This window comes from Lissotriton vulgaris, chromosome 2_1 (assembly GCF_964263255.1).
Source record: "Lissotriton vulgaris chromosome 2_1, aLisVul1.2, whole genome shotgun sequence".
NCBI classification, from domain to species: Eukaryota; Metazoa; Chordata; class Amphibia; order Caudata; family Salamandridae; genus Lissotriton; species Lissotriton vulgaris.
The window spans coordinates 743,098,579-743,122,108 of NC_141687.1; positions in this window are offsets into that span (position 1 = coordinate 743,098,579).

Here is a 23,530-nt window from a genome sequence, read left to right on the forward strand (position 1 = left end):
CTGGGGGATCTTCTTCCCATTCCTCAGGTCCATCGTTTGTGGAGGAAGATTCCACTGGACCTGGCCCTGTTGCTGTGTCCGCCGTCACCCCCTCGTCCTCCCTCGGCCAAACCCTAAAAAAGGATGTTGGTTAAAATCAGGATAGAACTGTAGCAGACCATAGGGCCCTGCTGATGGAGGATAGGTGGGGACTCCAGGTCCCCAGGGGGCCGGTTGCCACCATGGTGGGAAAGAAGGTTGGCCAAAACTTTGATTGAAGCCTCTCCAATTTCTTCTATTGTATCCTTTCCCTCTATACCTATCTGGTGCATTTCCGGGGTTTGATGAATCCGAGTCCGTTGACCCATCTTCTGAACTGGAGGTCCCGTATGTTGAGCCTCCCTTTCGCCCGTTCTGATTGAATGCCACAGGTACATAGGAATCACTTGTGTAGGGGTAGACAGTTTCCATTGAGAATTTGTCAGGGTCTTTTTAAAAAATTTCCAATTTGGTAAAGAGTATAGAATCTCTAAACTCCTTACTCGATTTATTTCCCTCATCCTGATTCTTAGTGAAAACTTTAGTCAAAATGGTTGCCTTGATTTGGCCCTCAAGGACTTGAATCTCCACCAGAATTTTGTCCGCCGTTCTCTTGGCTGTTTTTATGATTAGGACAAGCGAGTGGCGAGTGCATTTCCATGCGATCAAGGACCAATCTCTAATAAAATCCTTATCATCTAGGAACAGACGGGGGGCATTAGTAACAATCAGTCCACTAGGGGCGCAGTTACCACGCAAGTATTCAGCCATGGTTATACCATGTACACACACCCTGGCCTGGTTCTTCTTTAGTACTAGGACTTTTGCCCACCCTTCATCGCTGTTGACTTGAGTGGTTGGCATTAGATCCAAGACACTGGGATTTCCGAAAATATCAACACCATTGTATATTATCATTGCATATGATGGCCCTTTTTCCACATAACACTCTAGGGATGAGTGAATGCATTGCAATGTATGAATCATACACTCACAGGGTATGATTTGCTTATTTTCATTTTTTCTCCATTTTCTAACAAGAGTAGATTATGGAGAACTTTCTTTGCATTCTGGGACTGATTCTGGTGTTGCCGAGAATATGGGCTAATACCTTGCTCCAGCTACCTTGTAGGCGCTATCTTCTGAACCAAAATGAAGAAGAAATGATTAAAAGAAGATAGATGCTGTTAAAATTGTCTTGCCCGAGAGGATTGTTTTAACCTTAATAATACAGCGGGCGTCTCTAACTACTAAGAATAAACTGGTTGCTGAAATTTCATCTACCGGTCAGATTATAACAATACTTGATAGACTGCCATCGCTCTGTTTTAATGAGAAATTATTATAAGCGGCACGCACTAGATAAATACATTTTTTGGACCAAATTTGATAGACTACAAAACCCATGAGGTATTGACTGGGCACGGGTGGATGATGAATGTAACTCCAATACCCAGAAGTCCTTGCGCGACGCAGGGTAATGACGTATATGCCGTAATTAGCACGCCAACCGCGAACATGAACTGGTTTAAATGCCCGACACTGCTCCACGTCGGTACCTCCTCAAAAAGTCTGGAGTACCGACGGGAAGGTAAGTGTGGGCACGATCAGGAACCAGGGGCAACAGGGGCTGACTTTGATTATAGGCTGTGCTAAATGAGGGACTCGGTTGCTCTGCCGAGTAGATATACCGGCGTGGAGGAAGCTTATGCTTTTATAGACTAAAAATAATCCCTATATCACCGTCGGCTGAGAGAGTTACAAGCCATAAGCACCAACGAGGATTAGTATCAAGCTGAGTTATATGGATGCACTGTTTGTGGCCTGAGACAGTTATGCAAAGACATTTCTCTGGATGTATTACACTAAAAATACCTTTCTTTTATTCTTTTGTTTTCTTTGTCTACCAGAGCGGTGCTCCAAATTACCTGGGCTGTGGCCAGGTGAGGGGGGGATTTTCTCTCCTGCCACATAGGTGAGTGAGTTTGTAGATTTTGTGTATGTGAGAGTACATATGCCTCGATGGACACAAGGGAGATATTTGATCTGCCCTTAGCTATCTTACTGGATAAAAATGATTGGAGTCTGGTGATTGAACCATGACTGATTGTAATGTGTTTGTCTTTCTATGTATCTGCATGTGTGTTTCCTAGTCACCTGGCGCACTATAAACCATGAAGTCAGGAGAAAGATGATCTAATTAACACTCAGGTGATAACAATTCTTTTTACACTTTATATTTGAGCAGTAGCGGTAATGGTCCTGATGAAGCAGCAGGATACCTTTTGGCTCCACCTAGTCTGCAGAATCATGTTGACCTAACACTCTTTGTAGTAGTTATTTGTTTATACTACTATCATCGCACTCTTTATATTGATTTGGGAGTGAAGAGGTGCACATTAAAGGTTCCTTACCCCTTCACTATCCAATTTTATTCATTGATACACACACACTTTCACGTTTTAAGTTTTCCACAGTTTTGCACTGCTCTACAGTTGTCACCCCACACCTTTTTACACCATAGAATTCACTGGGTGTCACAGGTCAGATTAGGCGAATACATCTGTCTGTCTGCTGTGGGTATACTTTCTTACCTTCAGGAGTGAAGGATCCCAGATGACGAATAGGGTGGTTTCAGTCGATAACTGATGGGAATTCTTTCTCAAAGAAGGAATACCCTATGCATGTTGTTACTAGTACACTTTATTAGTTGTCATTACTCTGTTTTCTCCCTTGCGGATACCTAGTTAGTCATTTTTTCCTTTGACCCATTGTTCCTTTTTGTTGGTGTAACTGGTATGGTAGGGGTGGTAGCAATGTATGGTCGTTAAACATCCCCTAGGACCCTCTTTTCCCTGTTGTCTTTGTACCATTACAATATGGCCACCTTATCATATAAGCGTGTTGGTTACAATAAAGGAGGCTTAGTATTAATGTGGCTATAGAAGATGTATTGTGCTTCTTGTTAGATGAAGCTTGCAGAAGTCTTGGGACCTGATTACGATGTTGGCGGTTAGACTGCCTCATCCCATCGCAGGCGGTCCAACTGCGTACAGCCCTTTAGTCTGACCACTGTAGTATTACGATAGGGGCAGTTGGACTGACACCAGCATAAAGAAAGACCACCGACACCTCCAGGATCCTGATGGTTCAGCGGTCGGAGGAATGTCAAGGAATGGCGGTGGTGCAGAAGGAGCTACTACCATTGGGATTACGGTATCCCTTTCTGACAGCCTTTTCATTAGGGGAACTCCTCTACAAAAAGGTTGTCTGAAAGGGATCAGGGCCCCAAACAGGGCCCCCAGCTGTCGTAGCCCCTGTGAAAAGGTACCTAGGGGCACTTACCTCTGTGCACAGTGTGCGATGCATGACCTAGTGCATGACACAAGGTGTAATGAAGTGCTGAAGGTGCTGCAAGGTGGCAGTATCTGCTGTGGCATGTTCCTGTATCGTGATCATGCCCATAATGTCTCCAAATCCTGTTTTGTTTTGAAAATATGAAATAAAATCAGTGGCCAAATAGTATAAAAAAACAGAGCATTTGATCTTTGATTAGAAGAGGTCTTTGTGCTAAAACAATCGCCAGAGGTCACACCAAATTGCTGATCCAGCTACTATTAGTTAGAGAGTTGATTTCAGAAGCTGTGCACAAGGCGTCCTTCACCAAGAGCATTTATATTATTTGCTTGGCAGAACTCTGATAAATAATAGCTTAGGCTGGCATTTTAAATGTAAGATGTGCGATGTATTCTCAGAAATTCTAAATGCAGGCTTTCTGTATAATGGTTTGCCAGAGACTAGCTAAAATGCCAGAAATTTTTCTCTTCTTTTTGATGATCATTAGATGCCCCATTGCTTTTATTTTTGAATTCTCTGGTTTCCTGATAGACCTGGCATCCTTGGCGTGGGTTTTCCCAGTATTTTTGGTTCTGCCTCCTGTATTTTTTTGCTGTGTACTGAATTTCGTTTTTGCTGGTCTAGATGCTTTGGGCAATTTGCCACTGCTGATCAGTGCCTACATGCAAGTGCTCCTTCTGGAAATTATTATGATTGGTGTTTTCACCATTGGCTTGTTTGACTTACTACTAAGTCCCTAGTACAGTGCACTGTGTGTGCCCTGGGCCTGTAAAGCCAAAGGCTGCTGGTGGGCCTGCAGCACTGATTGCACCACCCACACAAGCAGTCTCTCAAAGGGGTCTCAGACCTGCCACTACAGTGTCTGCATGCAGTCCCTCCTGCCATGTCGACCTGGCAAGTGCCCCCACTTGCCTGGCCCTAACCTTCCCTTTTATTACATGTGAGTCATCTCTAAGGTAGGTCCAAGGTACCCCAGTGGGCAGAGTGCAGTGTATGTGAAAGGTAGGACATGTACTGATGTGTGTGACATTTCCTGATAGTGAAATACAGTGTATTTCGTCTAAGCCTGGGTGGTAAAATCAGCTCAGCTCGCGCAGTTTGCGGATTTTTGCCAACTCGTCGATCTGCGTAGAACGTGGAGTTACCGAATACTCCACAATCCGTGGCGGAGCAGAATTTTTCCCTTGCTCTGACTTTCAAAATGTGTTCTTGCGTGCGCGGTTGCGACTTACATACACCGACGAGTTTCCCAATCAGATTGCGTGCACGACAAGATCTTGGTTGCCGGCTGCGCGATCCTGTGACAGTGTGCAATCGAGAAACACGTCATTCAGACGTGCCATCAGACATCCGGCGGAAGTTTAGTGAAGCTTACAATGCCAAACCCGCAAAATTTGCAATCTGGTGAAGAATATCACTCGAGCAGCATAAAGCCTTCTCGAAAATGATGATTTGGATTAAAAAACCTCCTCAGATTGACATTTAGCTGTACTTTTTGTGTAAGGAGTCCTTTTTCCTTTTTTTACTTTTCTTTTGGAGAGGAAGGACGTGCCCTAGAGTCTCTAACTTCCTGTTCCTGTCCAGAAGGCTCCTCCCAGTGCTTTGTCCATGTCCTGTGCACTTTTCAATTGGATAAGGAAGGATCACCCTTTCTGTCTGCCTCATCGTATATCATTGGATTTGAGAACTTTTGGATTTGAGATTTTACAAGTAAGTTGGTGTTGTTTGTTTGAGTGGGGCATTGCAGTTGCTGCACCTACATTTTTTGTACTTTTCATCATTTAAAAAAAAATTATTGTGGGTAGCCAGTAGGCCCAGAGCTAGTCATGGTGGGTGCATGTAAAAACTGTTTCTGTGGCGTCTGTTGAACAGCATTTAGGGCATGGATGTCATTGGATTAAATTGCAAAATGTGTATTTTTTGGGGTATTCACTTTTTTGGTGTGGGTAAAATAAATGCCTTTCTTAAGTTTGTGTGTGGTGTGGTTGTTGTGTAACTTGCATACCTTGTTTAGCCCTGTGGATTTTCGTTTTTGCATTTTATTGCAATAAAGCTGTGTTGTTTAGCATGCCTACTTTGTCGGGCCATATAGGCCTGCTTGAGTTCATTGTTTTCCAGGCCTCCTGCTTGTTGTGACTGTGAGTGACCATGTGGCTGGTGGCCATTTTGTGGTGGTAGTTTAGTAGTGTGCTGCTTTTGCCATATAGGCCTGCATGTCTGTCCTTTGTTCCTCTTGGCTTACTGATTCCATCGCCTTTGCCAGCTGCAGCTCCTGGAATGACATGTTGAGCAAATTAATGCCAAACAGGTTCCACTTTCATCACATTTGTATTTTTGTTTTTGTTCTTTTTATTTCCTATCCTTCCTGAGAGTACACAGTAAGTATACCATAAAATCCCTTGCTGTCAAAGTCTCACAAATGGCTACAACTTTAAATTTTATTTATAACTTAAACTGAGTTAATAAAATGTAATAATAAAACACTAACAAGTGAGACCACCACATACTAAGTTATATATTATATTTGTTTGCTTGTACTAGTAGTATTTGAACCACAACTAAACATGCAACATTTCACAGATGTTCTTCTCCTGGCTTTTTTGCTTTTAGGTGCACAAAAAGACAGAGGAGGAGGTTTCATCATCACCCGTTGTACTGCCAGACATAAATCCTGCTGCACACCACGTCACTTCCACATGTGACCACATACATCTCTGAAACTTGTGCACATTCGTCCTGCTGCCATTGGAAGGAAGAAAATGGCCCCCAAAGAAAGGTACCATGTTGTAGTGTAGTTCCTATATCCCTGATAGGCACTGCGCATTGGAATAATATACACTATAGTTTTGACATAGGACTGAGGTCAGCATGTCTCTATCAAGTACATTAAACTTTATTACTTGTGTGTGCCAGCTAACTCAGAGGTAACTAGAAACTTCTCGAATGAACAAGAAGGGATTAGTTTCTGACAACAGCAAAAACATGACAACTTTGTTTCCCTTAGAGTCGGAACAATCTCTTCAGAGTCAAGGAAACAATAGAAAACCTTTTCACTCAGTCAATTCTGCATGCTTCGTTTCTACTGAGTTGCACAGAAATAGATAGACGGGCATTTCAATAAAAAGGGTTTATTGAACAGTCTTATTTCTCATGCAAGAGATATGACCTGCTACAATCGTAAGACAGATTGCGAAGTATAATATATACAGCGCTAGCAGTAGGATTAAATAATACTGCAATTGCATGTCTGTAGCTATGACATATATTCATAAAAATACATACATAAATAACACAGGCTAAAATATTCATTGGGTGCTTCTAAAATAACCTTACCCCAGTGTACCTAACCTAAGTGTAGTACAAGGGAAGAAGTAGGTGCTGCTCAGCTATAGTTTAGTTTAGCTATAGTTTAGTTTAGCTATAGTTGCCAAGATTTGCCAAAAGTCTCTCTAGGTTCTAGTCTGCTCCATTCCTTAGAATGAGAGAGGTTGGAATCTCTTTCACTGGTCTTTATCTCTAACACCCCGCAAGGAGAGTCAGAAACACTAGAGCTGTATTATCTGCGAGGAGGATGGCAGCGTCTGGTCGGTGCGTCAGTTGAGAACTTGACTTCTTTCCGAACTTGCCCTGGCAAGCCGCGTCGTGCAAGTAGGCAGTCGAACCGTGGACCAAACTGTGGTTTGCCATGGCAAGTGAAGGCATATTTATACCTTGAAGGTGTTTGGGAATGACTGTATTGACATAAAAGTCGGGCATAAAAACGTCATGAATGAACCCCTAAGGAATAGATGTTCATGCATAGTAAATGAGTTCTTGGAGAAATCAAAATCCAAGCAAGGGGAGGTCCTAATGGCTTAAGAGCCTGGTTTATCAAGAACCCGTAGATGATTGGATGTAAGTAGCCATGCCTGTATTTGGTTAGCAGGTGCAATGCCTAAATAGGGCTAGATTTCTATGCCTTGTCACAGGGATTCTGCTCCTACACAGAACTGTACATAGAGACTTGGAACCACAGTGAATTAGGGTGTGCCAAAACTCACCTTAGTATCCGAAATCCCCTACCAGACTAGCAAACAGTGTCTCATTGGTTCTTATACATCCCCAATGATTAGACAACTCAGAACACCTCAGGTCACGTGGAACACATGAACACTCTTTCGTTATACTAACATACCAGTCCAGAACGCGGAGTAAATGAGGACACGTGCAAGTTTGAAATATTTATTTCTAATGCCGTGTTCTCAGGCGCAGTATCTTAGCTAATACAAGCAAACATATTATAGGCAACAAGGTTATCAGCATAGCTACTATTCCATAAAATACAAAGGGAGAAAGCATGTTAAAATCCTAAAGGGAAGAAGGCTAAATAACACCTAAGTCTTACCCTCCCTTGCTGGTATATTATATTATATCTAAAGAAGGTCTCTTTGGGTTTTAGCAGGGCGGCCCCATACCTCTGGTCCTGGTAGAAAGGGATCACATCATCTTCTACACCAACTCTCTGCCCACGAATATTCATCAAGCGTGTGTGCATGCTCTTCACAGTGCATTATTAAACGCGCCAAAAGCCAGAGTTGGCCACAGCTGCATGCGTGTTATATCTAGGATGTGCGCTGATCAGACTGAACAACAACCACTGTGTTGAAATAACCTTGAAGGCCTCGGCACTCACTGTTCAGACATAGCTTACCAAGCAAAGTTGATACCGTAGGAAAACATATTATTCTTGTGTGAAGCAAAATATTCTACTAGGCTCAAAGCATTATTAACAATATGTGCTGTGTGCAGAAGCAGCAGAAAGGTAAAATGGCTTTTAAACTTCTAATAAGCTTATGCTAACTTAACACAGTGTGAAGGCAAAGCCTATCTCCATGACACCCTCCCTTGATCCGAGCACGGATAAGATAAGATAAGGGGCAAATTTAGGAATGCAGAGTTCAAGAACAATAGTCCGAACACAAGTCTCCAAGTTGTTCCTAGAAGGATAGAGATTAAAAAAAATTAGAATCAAAAATCTCATATTGTGTCAACAGTTCAATTTGTAAAAAAAAAATGTAACCTTCAGACATAGTGAAGTCAATAGGTCGGGGCCAAAAAAATTTGATGAAAAAGTAAAAAAAAATCAGATGTCCCGTAAGTGGCGTCGGTCATGGAAGAGAGACAGAAGATACACCTCATCCTAATAATGAATATGCAAAATATGCAGCAACTGCCTCTAACAGGAAGTCACTGGTCTCATCCGAAAATAATTCGGCCATCCAATTTAACAAAGGGAAAGAACATACATGTTCCTCAATTACTAGAGCCTCTAGCACAATCAGAGGACAACTCGGTGGGTTTTCAATGAAGCTGCATGCCAAGAAATCTTGAGCCGCTGTGAACACATTCCAACGACCCAGTATTCCGTACATCGCTGCAAAGGCCATAATCCCTCCATCATAACAAATCAATTCATGAGCAACTAAGGGGCTAATATGTTGTTTATAATCTGCATCAGGAGACACCGTATTGCAGAGACACAAATCCAGGGCCCATTTGAAGTCGCAACTCAGGCAATGAAAGACAAGCTGGACGCATGTAAAGTAGGAAAATCGAAACGATAATCCATAAGCTGCACTCAATATAGCGAGAGGCAGCACTCCATAGTACTGAAGGATTCGGGCGCGACGCAGCCCCAGCCGAGACAGCTCATCTCGTAACAGTATGTGCATCTATTTTGAAACAAGCAAATCAGCAAAAGCACGCCAGCAGCCAGAGCCAGAAGTAAGGGAAATCCACCAAACAGGCTGGAAAAAATAGTATGAAAGAATGCTGGAAACACACCAAATATAGTTTGAAAAGAAGTCACAAGGCCACTGCTTACAACTTTAAAAAAGTGAGCCAGCCCAGTTGTGGAGGATGCATTGAAGATAGTGTGAATTAACTCACCGAAATGCAAGGGCAAATCAGTATTCAATAAAGCATGCACTTCTGTGCGGGTGTTAGCCACGTAAAGGACGAATGTTTCACGAGCAGATGTGAGGGCAACTTCTTTTTGGGACAACAGAGCTCTTATGCGACTCATCTTGTTGAACTCTGCTTTCAAGGTCGGAATCTTGGGCCAGATGGAAACATCAAGTCTCCCATGCGGAGGAGGATGCATTACATTTTTACAGCAAACCACCCTTTCACTGACGGTAACAACATAAGCAATTCCCGCTACTAACCAACAACCGTCCTCATTATTTAAAACTAAATAACTCCCGTTTGCCAGTAATGTGAATGTGGGAACGATAGCAGGCACAGGTGCACCTTTCAAAATGCTGGCCAAATTCGGCTCACTCTGATTACAGGCGCAGTGTAATTGGATATGTCTACACATCAACGAGTGATCCGGTGTTTCAGTGCAATCTTCACCATTCAAATAAACTTCCTTTCCCTCCCTAAGGCATCTATAGGTAAATGGAAGCGAACAAGCTTCATGGAGATAAGCACTACCAAGAGGCTAATATCTACCAATGACAAAGTACTTCATACATCCCTCGAACTTGAATAAAGGGAACGGGAGAGTTCTTAAGCCGTGGATAAGCCACGTTGCAGTATCGGCTTCTGCCACAGAAAATGGTAAAGGTTACAACCTTTCAATGTGTAACATAGAAAAGATGCATCTTTCATTGACAGTAAACTTTGCATGTCAGTAAAATTAAACGGGCCAAACAAGGATGACGTATTCATGCAATGCCAGGGCCTTTTTCCTGCCTTCAGGGTCCGCAGTGTCCATGCAACCTGCATAATAGAACGCAATTGATTTTGACCATGGTACAGAACAGACACTTCATCTTGCACAATATCAACAACAGATGATACAATATTGTCTAATGTGTAAATGCGGGAAGAGAGCGTGTTTATGCTATTATCTACAACCTCTAGCACTTTTTCTAAATTGGCTTGATCTATAGCTCTAATGCGGGTAGCCTCCTCAATCTGGGATGCTTTCCAGACTTCATTGTAAATAGCATATATCCATCTTTTAGACCTTTCGTGAGCCGGGCCCTTAATAAAATCATTCAGATCAAAATTGTCAGTCAGTTTAAACAAATGTAGTTTAACTAACGCCAATGTAGAATGTTTGAGCTAATTCTGACACAATTTGCCTACAGAATAGGTAGTCACAGAATGGCCACTTTCAAAACGGGGATCCACCCTGACCTGTGTAAGGTCTTCCGCTACACCCAGGAAACAATGCTGGCAAGTGTCAGCACTTTTATGCCAGATCAACCAGCCTTTGGGATCCAAACCGGAATTGTTAAAAGAAGAATTTAACAAAAGAGTTTGTAGCTCTTTCATTGAAAATTTTGTAACATTATTCCAACCAGAATATTCTTCTAATTCAGGAAAAGAAGGAGCATTCAATTTTTTAGCAGTAGCCAATCCAAAGCAAGTTGTCTGTGAAATCGAATAATTCAAAAACAACATGTGGTTCGGGATGAGGCATGCACGGTGCAAAGCCTCAGTGCCTTTCACTTGCCAGCTTTTAGAACCCCAAACTGATTTAAGGTCAATAGTATCCTTCCACAACTCGTAGCCCCCAACAGCTAACTGGACTTCGAATACAATAATTTAGTATTGGTAAGTCTAACTTTGGATGTGGACCTTTCAGTCAGGATTCGACTGATTAAAATTGGTAAAGTAAGTGAACCTTTTTCAAAAAGGAAGCAGAACTGCCTTGTATAGGAGCTGGACAATGTTCCCATTGCGTATAATTCACAGTGTTCCTCCTGGTATTAGCTATTGCCAAAATGTTGGTAACAATACAAATCACCTTAATTAGCAGATTCTAAATACAAAACTTCAGCATCAAAGGCAGCATAATATATCAAATCAGAAAACAAAGCTTCTTTGGCCCGAACATCCCAATCATCAGAACGTATATTTTGTTTAATCACATCCCCCATAGAAACGCTAAGCACATTAGGGACATTAATGACCTCAGTGGGCCCATGGATTTGAAATCGAACAGCATCCCATACAATGCCATCTAATACTGGCCAAGCAGTGATGTTAACAAAGGCGAAGTCTCTCTTCAATCTGTGTGATGAGGAATGGGGAGCCAATGTTCCATTAGTATGTCGAATGCATGTTCTCTCTTCGACATAGTGTCCATTCACGAGTCGGAAAAAATACACCACAAAGCCGCTGGACATAAAAAGGTAAATTGAAACAAGCACCAGCCAAATGTAGGTCCATGGGGGGAATCAAAAAATGTTTTTTAAACAGTCTTGCTAAAAGGGAAATTCTCAAAAGTTTCCCCGATGTGTGTGAATCAGTGTCAAATGAAAATCTGGATTCCGTAGCCAAACGAGTTTGCAAATCAGGCATCGATAAGTCAGTTGGGTAAGTGTAGTCTGTTTCATTAAGTTGAGTACCAGTCAGTGTACTCAATAAAGGACTAGAAATTGCAGGCATCTCGAGGGCAACATCAGGCACGGGATTAGAAGCCGGAGCCAAAACAGAATTTCTCAAAATCAAAGGATATGATACTGCCGGTGTCATACTAAGAAGGATCGGTCACTCTGTGTATCTTGACATTGTCAATGGAGATGTACCTGTTGTCCTTATGACCTGGCAGTGGTGGTAAAATGACCGTTCTTGTGCCCTTCACACCAAGCGCTGGAACCGGAGCTCGATAAAAGCGATCAAATTCTTTATTGTTTTCGATCTTGTCTCGAACCAGTTCTCCAACTTGGGGTACCCAGCCAACTACCGGGATCTGCAAAGCATCATCTGAGGTGGAGGGAAAATGTTCCTTTGCAAGACTGTCTCTTGTCTCTTGTAGATTCTGTAAAACATTGCAATGTTCATCTACGTCAAAGGAGGCAGCAACCACCGCCTGGTCAAGATCGTCAAGGTCCGGTACAAACATCTTGATACCAAAGAGCATTTCGTATGGGGTCCGCCCACCCAGAGACCTTCTAGGGAGATTATTAAGAGCACGCTGCACGCTATTGAGGTGGGCTAGCCAGTTCCTGCCAGTGCCTATAACAATACCTGTCAAAGGCTGCTTTAAATCTCGGTTCATTCGTTCCACAACACTATTACCCTCAGGTCTGTATGGAGATGAACACTTGACTTGGACCCCCAACGAAGTCATGGCATCCTTATACGCCTTAGAGGCGAAATCCGGACCCTGATCAGAATGGAAGGTACCACAGGCAAAAATCCCTACAAAGACACGCAAGTCTCTTATGACAGTTCACAAATCAGTGCTGCGGTGTGGCCACACCCACACAAAGCATGTGCATGAATCAACTGCTACTAAGATGTACTTATACGCAGTATCAGAAGAGAAAGACTGCAGTGATCTAAATAAACACATCCAAGTGGTTTATTAGAAATGTACAACTGTGTCTGGGGCGGACGCGTAGCAGTCGAAGGCTTAATCTGCTGGCAAATGTCGCATAGAAGGACATAATCATGCGTCTGTTTGTACAGCCCCCGCCACCAGAAACGTTGTTGTAACTGAGCTACAGTAGCCAAAACGCCCGAATGCGCAGACGCAACACCTTCATTGGCTGCGGTAATCAGTTTGGGCCTGCGGTCCGCGTTGGGAATTAACCTTTCACCAACGTCAGGTATTTTCACATAAGGAACTTTATCAGGACTTAAGTGGTATGAATACTTCGAAGGGAATCCCTTAGGACATTTACTTCCCCTCTCAGTTGCAGCAACAGCTGCCAAGACATCATCAACGATTTTACTTTTAGAACGTGTAACTGCTGCAACCAAATATGTTGATACTGCTGATTTCGCGGCCTCATCAGCCAACGAATTGCCAACAGCGTGGACTCCTATGCGCTGATGACCAAGAGTGTGAATTACAAACACGACTGGCAACTGTTCCTTAATCTCAGCCACTCGGACCAAGATCATATTATGTTTTATTGTGCTACCTTTGGAATCACGAAAATCATTCTGAATCCAAAAGAACAAGTTTTCATTGTAAGACTGGACACAATAATAAGAATCACCCACAATAAGAGTTGTCACACTAGGATCAGTGTACTCCAATGCAAGCATCAGAGCACGAAGCTCTGCTAATTGTGCGGTGCAGTTCCCTAAAGTCTGCATGTGCATGACTCAGGACTTGAACTCATTATTCGCCATGGCACCTACCACAATAGCACAAGCGGAAACGTATGCGTGCTTAGACCCATGCGCAACGTGCGCTGAACCATCAGTGTATATGATTCAATGGAAATCCTCCAAAGGCAGCATAGCCAAAGGCGCAGGATGAACAAATTCATACTGCAAAAATTCCTGCGACTGTAACGAGGCATCAAAAATAATCGTGACATCCAGAGACGTCAATGATGCTGCCCATTGTATCCACCATGGGTACAAAGCTTTAGAATTTGGTACACTGGCCTTTGTCACTGCCTCTAGTGCAGGATACGGGGTAACAACCAATATGTGTTTTCCCTGCGACAGTGAATGTTCCTTAAGAATCACCATTTGCACTGCTGTCAAAACTTTCTCCACAGAGAAAAACCGCATTTCAGCCGAAGTGTACAAGTGTGACTTGTAAGCAATAGGTACTGTGTCTCCTTCGTTAAAAGTAAGGTATGTGAAACCTACCGCCCCAGGGATGATTCTTATCACCAGGTTGGTGTGGTTATCACGTGTCAGTAAGAATTTAGATTCTAGAAGGTCAGCCTGCAAAGATTACAAAATAGCTAAATGTTCTGGCAGCCAACAAGATTTGGTAAAAGTAGGTTATATCAAAGCATACAAAGGCTTGATACGCTGGGCATATTCGGGAATATAAGTATGCCTGAAATTCAAAAATCCCAACAAAGACTGTCATTTTTTCAGAGTTGTAGGAGCGCACAGCTGTGCGCATTTCTTCAAGAAGTGAGGAGCCAATCCTCGACCTTCATTGTTGAGCTCATAGCCCAGGAACAACACTGTGTACTCTGCAATGTGGGACTTTGCAAAGGTAAACTTTTAACCAAAGTCCGAAAAGTTAAAAATTATGCGGTCAACGCGACACAGATGAGCCCAAAGCTCGTCGTCTGTGAGCTATATGTCATCCACATACGAACACACATCAGTGTCGACCCTCTCCAAGACAGAGACTATACGGGCAGCAAACACGCCTGGACTATTCTTATAGCCCATCGCTAGGTGTTTTAATTGGCGTTGTTTGCCACCACAGGTAAAACTGGGCCATTGGGAACTAAGACCATCCAAATTGTGGGCAAAAAAAACGTTGGATATGTCAAGTGTGGTTTTAAACCGTTTATGCACAAGACCATCCACTAAAGCAGAGCCGTGGGTATTCTGTACTGCACAGGTACGGCAATGCAAGTTCAAATGCCGGTAATCCAATACCAAACGGTACGAGCCGTCTGGCTTGGTTACAGTAAATAGAGCGTTATTCATCTGTGACACACACGTTTCAATCACACCTTGACATTCCAATTGTTCAAGGATTTCCGCGACGGAAGAGTTAGCTTCATGTCGGATGGGATATTGCGGTTGAGGCTATGGCAGAGACCTAAAGAAATCTCGTGGTGTGGGGAAAATGTATCCCAACCACAATGTGTACGGTACAAAGCCGGCGCAAGGGCCTTAGCCCACTCTTCTGCAAAATTCAGCACATGTTCCTTCGAGACTGTGTGCACAAAACTAGGGAGAATTACCTCCTCCCCTCTCGGAGCTACGAGAACAAAAGGTGGGGGTCAGTCAGCCTCCGCTAACAAAATGTCATAGGTAATTGTAAGATTTTCCCAAAATTACCCCTGTTATGGTACGTTGTATGTCACCTTCAATTAAAAAGACTATTTCATAAAGTCTAACAGGGGGAGCTACTCTGGTATCAGCTGTCTCCACAAAAACATATTGGTCAGTCGCTGTCACCTTCAGTGGTGGACGCAGGGCCTCTCGCACTATGGCAATCTCCGCCGTGCTGTCCAACAATGTCAGCGGACATTTCAGAATCCGAAGCTTCCTTCTCACTATCTGTGGCATACCTTGTTGTCAAAGTGGCAACTTTCCTTTTCTGAAACTGGGGTCTTTTCGGTGTCGAATCGTCCTGCTTGCCTTTACCGTCTTTCGGGCAGGGCTGGTCGCGTCCCTGTTGGCCACCCCGACCTCTGCCGCCTCCTCCACCACCGGTCGATGAGGCCGACGAGTCCTGAAAAGAACAAGGAGAGCATTGTTCAGAAACCTGAAAAAGATCAGGTAATTTTATCGTTGCGCGATCGCGCAAGTCATAAACACGTTCTGTAGACACAGGCACTGGAGATGTAGGACGTGACTCCTGTTTCTGCTGTTGTTGTTTACCCTGTTTTTTTTTTTTGGCCAATTTTGCTTTTTAGCCTTGGGCTGATCATCTGTTTCTGACTTTGGCCCTTGGGGTTGCTTTTTCTCCTTAACAGTGAAAGACTTGACACCTAAACTATTGCGTTCCACGGTTTTATAAGCCGCCAAAATAATTCTTGGTAACCGTTGGAGTCTATCAGAATTGGGAACCGCTAGTATAGCATTAGACACCTGAAAGCTTACCGCATCTCCCTTGACATTAGCAAGTACGAGATCGGAAACTACGTCAAAACTGCTGCATAGCCGCATACCCAATTCAACCACTGCCTCAGGTCCGTGCTCATCTTGAACACGCTTAATGACCGAGGGACGGACAGTCATTGAAGGAGTGCCGAAGCACCTCATATACACTGCCGCAAAAATCTTACCCCAAGATTCACAGTCACCAGCCTCTGGGATCAAGTCTTTAGGCATACTAATTGTCCTGTGTTTTTCACTAGCAGTCGTGTTAGGAAATACTGCTTCCAGCTGGTCAAACTTCTTGGCAAGCCAGAAAGGAAAGTCATCCTTATTCTGGGGGCGCTTGCCCATCACTGCGTTTACCATCACAGGGCTAGGCTTCATTACGCCCTGTCCAGCCGGATGCGCCGCAACACCCGGAGCCCCGCCCGGGAGATTGCGGGTAATGTACTGTACTAACGACCTAATAACGCTAACCGCAACTGTATGTAGTCGTCTTATATCTGCAAGGGGACATGCTCCTGCCTGAGGATGCAGTGTAAATCCAGCTAAAACAGACCAAGTAGCGCCTGGAATGGACAAAGGACCTAATCTCAGAGTCAATAAAGTTTGGGGTAGGGCGCCTTTAAGAAAAACTCGGTGCTGCCAAGCATTAATCGGAACTTCCTGTGTCCTATAAGGAACATATTCCTGTGGCACGGCAGTGGGAGTGTACACTAGGAACACATTAGTATTTGTGTTCACTGCCGGGAAGTTTACCCATGAGTAGAAAATCTCAAAAGGGTAAGCCACCTCTGCACTCACAACCAAGATTACTGCCATGCCATCCACGGGGGCGTTATAAGTCTGCAAATGATTGCGCACTGCAATGCGACTATGCTGCAGTATGTCAACACCAGCCATAACGACACAAAAAGAAAGTGGTACAATAAGAACCTACGTAGCACAGCTGGGTAGTAAAACAAAAGGAAACCGTTTGAAAAGATTCAAGCTTGAAAAGACCTATGTAACTATAGGTAGGTTTGTCCGACACCACTGTCTTCCGGAAACAACAGTGAAGGGTGTTAAGGATTGGTATAAGCACTACTCAAGTGTCCTGTAATAAGACCACCAACGATTGGGCGCCATGTCGCAGGGATTCTGCTCCTACACAGAACTGTGTATAGATACTTGGAACCTCAGTGAATTAGGGTGTGCCAAAACGCACCTTAGTATCCAAAATCCGCTACCAGACTAGCAATCAGTGTCTCATTGGTTCTTATACACCCTCAATGATTAGACAACCCAGAACATGAACTCAGAACACCTCAGGTCACGTGGAACACATGAACACTCTTTCGTTATACTAACATACCAGTCCAGAAGGAGGAGTAAATGAGGACACCTGCAAGTTTGAAATATTTATTTTTAATGCCGTGTTCTCAGGCGAGTAGAACGTTTTTACAGGGTGGTGTCCAAGTAAAAGCAACCCAACCGGGGGCGTTGACACAGTACGTTTCAAAAGGTAGGTTAGGATAGTTAAAGAATCAAATGCAAATAGTTCGCGTTGTCTGTAAAGCAAACAATTATATATACGGTTCACCACATATATACACTTTCAATAAATAAGTTTGAAAATGTTTATTTCCAAAATATTTAGCAGCATCCAATGCAATTAGTTCTCAATGCATTGATATACATTTAATATTTGTAGTGCTCATGGGAGTAGGAAAAGAAGGGATTCAGGGTAGTGGCAGTGAGTTGGCAAGTGTGGGACAGGGTAAAGGTGTTTGTGACAGAAAGTTGAATACACTATATTTACAAATAGAACTTCACAGCCTATGTACGTTCCTAGATATACATTGCTCAGGGTAACATTTCAGTTCAATACATTTCATGTCCGTGAGCAATGTATATCTAGGTGTGTACTGATCATACATAGGCTGTGAAGGTCTGTTTGTAAATATTGTGTATTTCACTTTCTGTCACAAACACCTGCACCCAGACTTGCCAACTCACTACCACTACCCTTGAATCCCTTCTTTTCCTACTCCCATGAGCACTACAAATATGAAATTTATATCAATGCTTTGAGAACTAATTACATTGGATGCTGCTAAATGTTTGGGAAATTAAATTCTTTGAAACTGATTTATTGAAAGTGTATATATGTGGTGAACCGTATATATAATTTTTTGCTTTACAGACAACGCAAACTATTTGCATTTGATTCTTTAACTATCCCAACCTACCTTTTGAAATGTACTGTGTTCTCAGGCACAGTATCTTAGCTAATACAAGCAAACATATTATAAGCAACAAGGTTATCAGCATAGTTACTATTCCATGAAATACAAAGGGAGAAAGCATGTTAAAATGCTAAAGGAAAGAAGGCTAAATTACACCTAAGTCTTACCCTCTTTTTCTAGTATATTATATTATATCTAAAGAAGGTCTCTTTGGGTTTCAGCAGGGCGGCCCCATACCTCTGATCTTAGTAGAAAGGATCACATCATCTTCTACACCAACTCTCTGCATACGAGTATTCATCAAGTGTCTGTGCATGCTCTGCGCAGTGCATTATTAAACACGCCAAAAGCCAGAGTTGGCCACAGCTGCATATGTGTTATGTCTAGGATGTGCGCTGATCAGACCGAACAACAACCACTGTGTTGAAATAACCTTGAAGGCCTCGGCACTCACTGTTCAGACATAGCTTACCAAGCAAAGCTGATACTATAGGAAAACATATTATTCTCGTGTGAAGCAAAATATTCTACTAGGCTCAAAGCATTATTAACAATGTGTGCCATGTGGAGAAGCAGCAGAAATGTAAAATGACATTTAAACTTCTAATAAGGTCATGCTAACTTAACACAGTGTGAAGGCAAAGCCTATCTCCATGTTAGGGTTTGTGCACAGCAAAGAGCATTTCCCCTCTCATTGCACTAGTGGTCTGTAATAGCTCTCTTTAAACATACAACTAAAAGCCTTTCTTGTTATCTCAGCCCCTCCCTAAGACTTCTGTGTATGTTGCTCAATGTATTCACAAGTTTGGACATTGCTGTCTTGTTTGCACATTGGACCTTGCTTTTACCAAGGCTTATTTAGAGCACTCCTCCCTAGGCCATGTGTTACTTCAACTCATTAGCATAATAACTGAAGCTCTGCATACCTGCTTGTGACAACCGCACCCAGTTCTTCGAACCACACCCACCTCTTCAAGCCACACCCAGCCCTGTCCATAAAAGGCATCCTCTGAGCCTCACCCAGTGCTTGTGCTTGTCTACCTCCCACTTACCTGAGAACAAATCCTTCGGCGCTGGCACTCCTGCTCTATCCGGACCTTCATTGGCATCAACGGGCGCGGCTGCAGGCTCTTCCTTCTTCCGGTTTCCGGCTTCTTCTTACCTCAGCCCCTCTTCTGTCTACTGCAATCGACCTGCAAAAGAGAAAGAGGTCAAGGTTAGACTGATCAGCATTCCTTTTCAGCAACAAGTAAGTGCAAAACCTTTTATTACCTGAAAGAACTTTGTCGGAGCTTTCTGTATCATGTAAAGCAATTTGGAACAAGATATCTCCCATGAACTTTGTGGTTCAAACCCTTTTTTACAAGAATACTTTGTAGAACTTTGTGAAATAAACATTGTTTTACATTGGACTTTTTAAGAATCGAACAGAGGAAACCATTGACAGCAAGGCAAACAGTAAATCAAGGACTTGCATAAATTACCTGCTGTATTTCGATGTAAAAGTACAGTATTTGTTTTATAAAAAGTCTGGAAATGTGTGAGAAGTGAGTTTGCTATTAAGAATTTAGGCTTTAGTTATATTAAGGTGAATGTTAGACGTTGGTAATTCTGATAATGATATTCGTTTGATTTCACAGAAGTTTTACAGTAATAGAAAGCACATCCCAGAACAGTAACACATTCCAAACCTGGAAGCTTGAGACCAGGATCCAAGAGGTACTTTTAGAAGAGAATTTCTAATAGATTAAGGTTTAGTCAGGAACACATTTAGGGATAGGTTGCACTTATCTGTTCTGTGTTTATGTTTCATTAGGCACCAGTTTCTGCAGAAGTCAGAGAGGGACGCAGATTTCAGCAGCTCTTCTACAGTGGAAACGCAAGAACGGTGTTGTCTCTCTTTTTTTTATTTTATCCACTTCCCCCCTTCCCTTGAGCTTCTGGTTCTTAGTGCACTGTTCAAAACTAGTGTGCTGAAAAAAGCAGTTTCAGGGTGGGGTCGGACTGTCTTCAACCTCCATCAGAACTGAACAGAAACTCGTGAGCTGGGTTTTGACACTCTATGACAGCCTAAATAAAGTCAATGTGAATTGTACCCATATAAGGGCATGAATCTGGAAATTCATACAGAATCTAAATCAACACACAACAAGGTACTCAAGTACCAAGAAAGTTGCGGGTGAGAAGAAGTAACAGAAGAAAAAAGTGCCACTGCCACTTACCAAGACTGATGTGCCGGCCAATATATTTTTTGGGAAAGCAAATGTACGCCTGCATCAGCGGTGTCTGGGGACCAAGCTGGGAGCAGCACCTCCGCATCAGCGGGCCCACCTTACCAAACTAGGCCCAAGCCCATGAGAGTTGCAGAGGTAACGCCAACAAGCAGTGATGTTGAAGTATCATTATCGCAAAGTAATACCCAATCCACGCAGGTGAAAACTCAGCAGATAAGTGGGCAACAACAGCCAGAACAACAGCCGGACCAACAGCTTCCACAACAGCCACAACAACAGCCCACAATAGTAGTTGTTTCTCCTGAAGTAGGGGCAGTTCAGGAAATCAAGCTTCCTACAGACGAAGAGGAGCAAGCCACTCTTTCAGAAGATCCATTGTCTTCCAGATCCCCAGCAAGTAAAAGGAGGGTTAGTCCATCAACTTCCTCTTCAAGCCTCCCTTCTGATGATCTAGATGCCACTTGGAAGCCACCAGCTCATTCTGAGAGTGAGGCACGCCACAAGACAAGGCTAGGAAAAAGTAAGGTTCCAGAAAGCCTTAGAGTTATGGAGGTAGATGTAGAAGAGGGGGATGATGGCGAGCCAGTCATCATGAACATCACTGTGGAGATGGAGATCAACATTATTACCCTATCCCACATTGCTGCGAGGGATGTAGAACAGATACCACCAAGACAGGAAACACCACCTCCAGGTTTCATATGTGCATTTGCAAAGACCCTGCAGGGACCTACATGCAGCACACCCATCACTTCAGTAGGTAGTAGTGGTACTGCCCAGAGTCAAATTCCAAGCACGCCCTCCAGTTCAACGGCATTGCAAGTGGGAGCTCCAGCAGCGCATGAAAGTTCAGCTTCCCAGTTTGGAACTTCTTTTCGGTTAGTTGTAAAGAGGAGAAAGTTGCTATATGCTCAATTTGTCGAGATAGTGCTATTCGGGGTAAGCTTGTTATAAACTATGGTACCAGAGGCCAAACAACCCATTTGAAAAAACTAAGTATTGGCGAATTTTGGGAATTCCCGGTATGGTAATTCGAGCGAAACCGTACTCGCGGTCCGCAAAATCTCCGAACTTTTTCGAACATGCAGATTTTTTTATTTTTGCGTGTTCGCAGGATTTTTTTCAACGCGGCTACCGTGAAGTTACCCATGCCTTTGTACATGGGTGCGGCCATCTTGTTTTCTGTTTGCGTTGCGTATTTCCATTTCCGGGCGCTACTTGCATGCTCGTATTCTGCATTTCCCAAGTGAAGGCGCTATTGGTTGTACGCGTCCGTTTTTGCGTGCTTCTATGGAAAATATCACAACATTTACCTACGTGGTCGCAATGGGCGCGCCCATCTTGTTTTTTAATCATTGCTATGGTTCTGGGCAAGCTTTTTTAATCCTCCTTCAATATTTGTAATCCTTTGCTTGTTTGAACTTTTTTAAAATCTTTTTTACTCATTATCTATCACTCTATGTTTGTACATCCATATTTTGTGTTTTTTTCCCTATTCTTTCCTATTTTATTTTCCTTTAACTGTCCAGGACCATGGTAAAGGGAGCCGGCAAAAACCTGAAGGGGAAGGGTCCAGCACCCCGTACTCCCTTGCGGGTGCTTAATGGGGGAGGCTGTAAATTCCAGGAAGATCTTCAGTACGGTGGAGGTGGCCGCACTGGTCTTCTACGTTCAGCGCCACCTCCCCAAGAATGTTGCGGCAGGCCCGGTACCGGGTACGGCCTCCAGGAGCGTCGCCAGCTATGGAGTAATATGTGCCGGGCCATGTATCGGAAGTCTGGGGTCCGGTGCACCTACAACCAGGTGACGCAACGGTGGTTGGATATACTGGACCGGGAACACCGGCCTGCTCGACCTGCTTGGCGTGGAGATCCCTGGGCTTGGTGAGTACTAGCTATTTATTCACTACTTTGTTTTCTTCTGCTCTGTGTTATGATATTGCAAATATATTCGTTTTCCGCAGAGCAATATTCCTGCCGATTACATTGCAGGTAAATTATGTTTCAAAAGCTTCTGTGATTGCAGGTGCAGGCCTGCTCACTGGCGGTGCTACTATGCTTACTTGTTTTCAATTTTGTGCTCATTTGGCCTGAGGGATTATGTATGAGTGTACTTTACAGAACTGCGTATTGCTATACACTAGAGGCTCAAGTACAGTCCTTTCTTTGTAATTCTGCCACTAAGAAGAGATAGTGGTGGTGGATTAATAGTTTGAGTATATTATGAGTGGTTATTTAGTAGGAAACTTTTTAGTGGTCTGCAATCATGGCGGACTGTGTCTGTCACTTCCCGTGTGGCGGAGTGCTGCCTGGCAGTCCTAGTAAAACCTTTTTGTAGTTGATTTAGTGAGTTACATAACTTTCCAAGCAGACAATCCGCAAATCCACCATTCTAATATCCTAGTAGACCACATCAGATAGATAAATACATTTAGTGCAATTGTTGTCTATTTCCTCGAAAAAATTTGTTATTGTTGTTTTGAAATGTTTGATTTGGTTGACAGCAATCATCCATGTTTGTGTCTTTCTTTAATGTACATCAGCTCCTCCCATTGCAAAGAGGACAGATGTGGTAGCGGCGGCGGCGGACAGGAAGGCCAGGATCGGTCCGCTGTGGGCTCCTCTGCTTGCCCCAGTAAGTTTTCCTGTTAATATTAATAATTATACTTCCCTAACTTTTACAGCACCTATTTATTCCAAACGTTCATCATAATTCTACTTTTTTTCTAAATCGTCTTTGATCTTCTTGTAGACTGTTTCTAAATTCTTATCCTGCCTCTACTATGACTCTTTTATTAGTCTGTCTGTGTAGCTAGCTAAGCTTGCACAGTTGGCAAAAAGTGTTAAACAAAACTCCTATTCAGCAATAGCTCTAGGCACTGAGTGCAGTCCTCTGGGTTGTCCATAATGTCTATTGAAGTCTTCTTAATGTTTATGCTTTGACAATTCCCACCAATAAAATGTCAATGGCCACCAAGAATAAGATACTAGTTTACTATTTGATTGGATAGGAGGACATACTACTACTGTTGTAGCGACTATTCTGCACAAACAGAACTATGGACATGAAATAGGGCATTGGTGATAATAGGCGCAGTTAGACTTTCCACATACCTTAGTCATAACAGAAGTTGTACCCCCAATCTCCTTA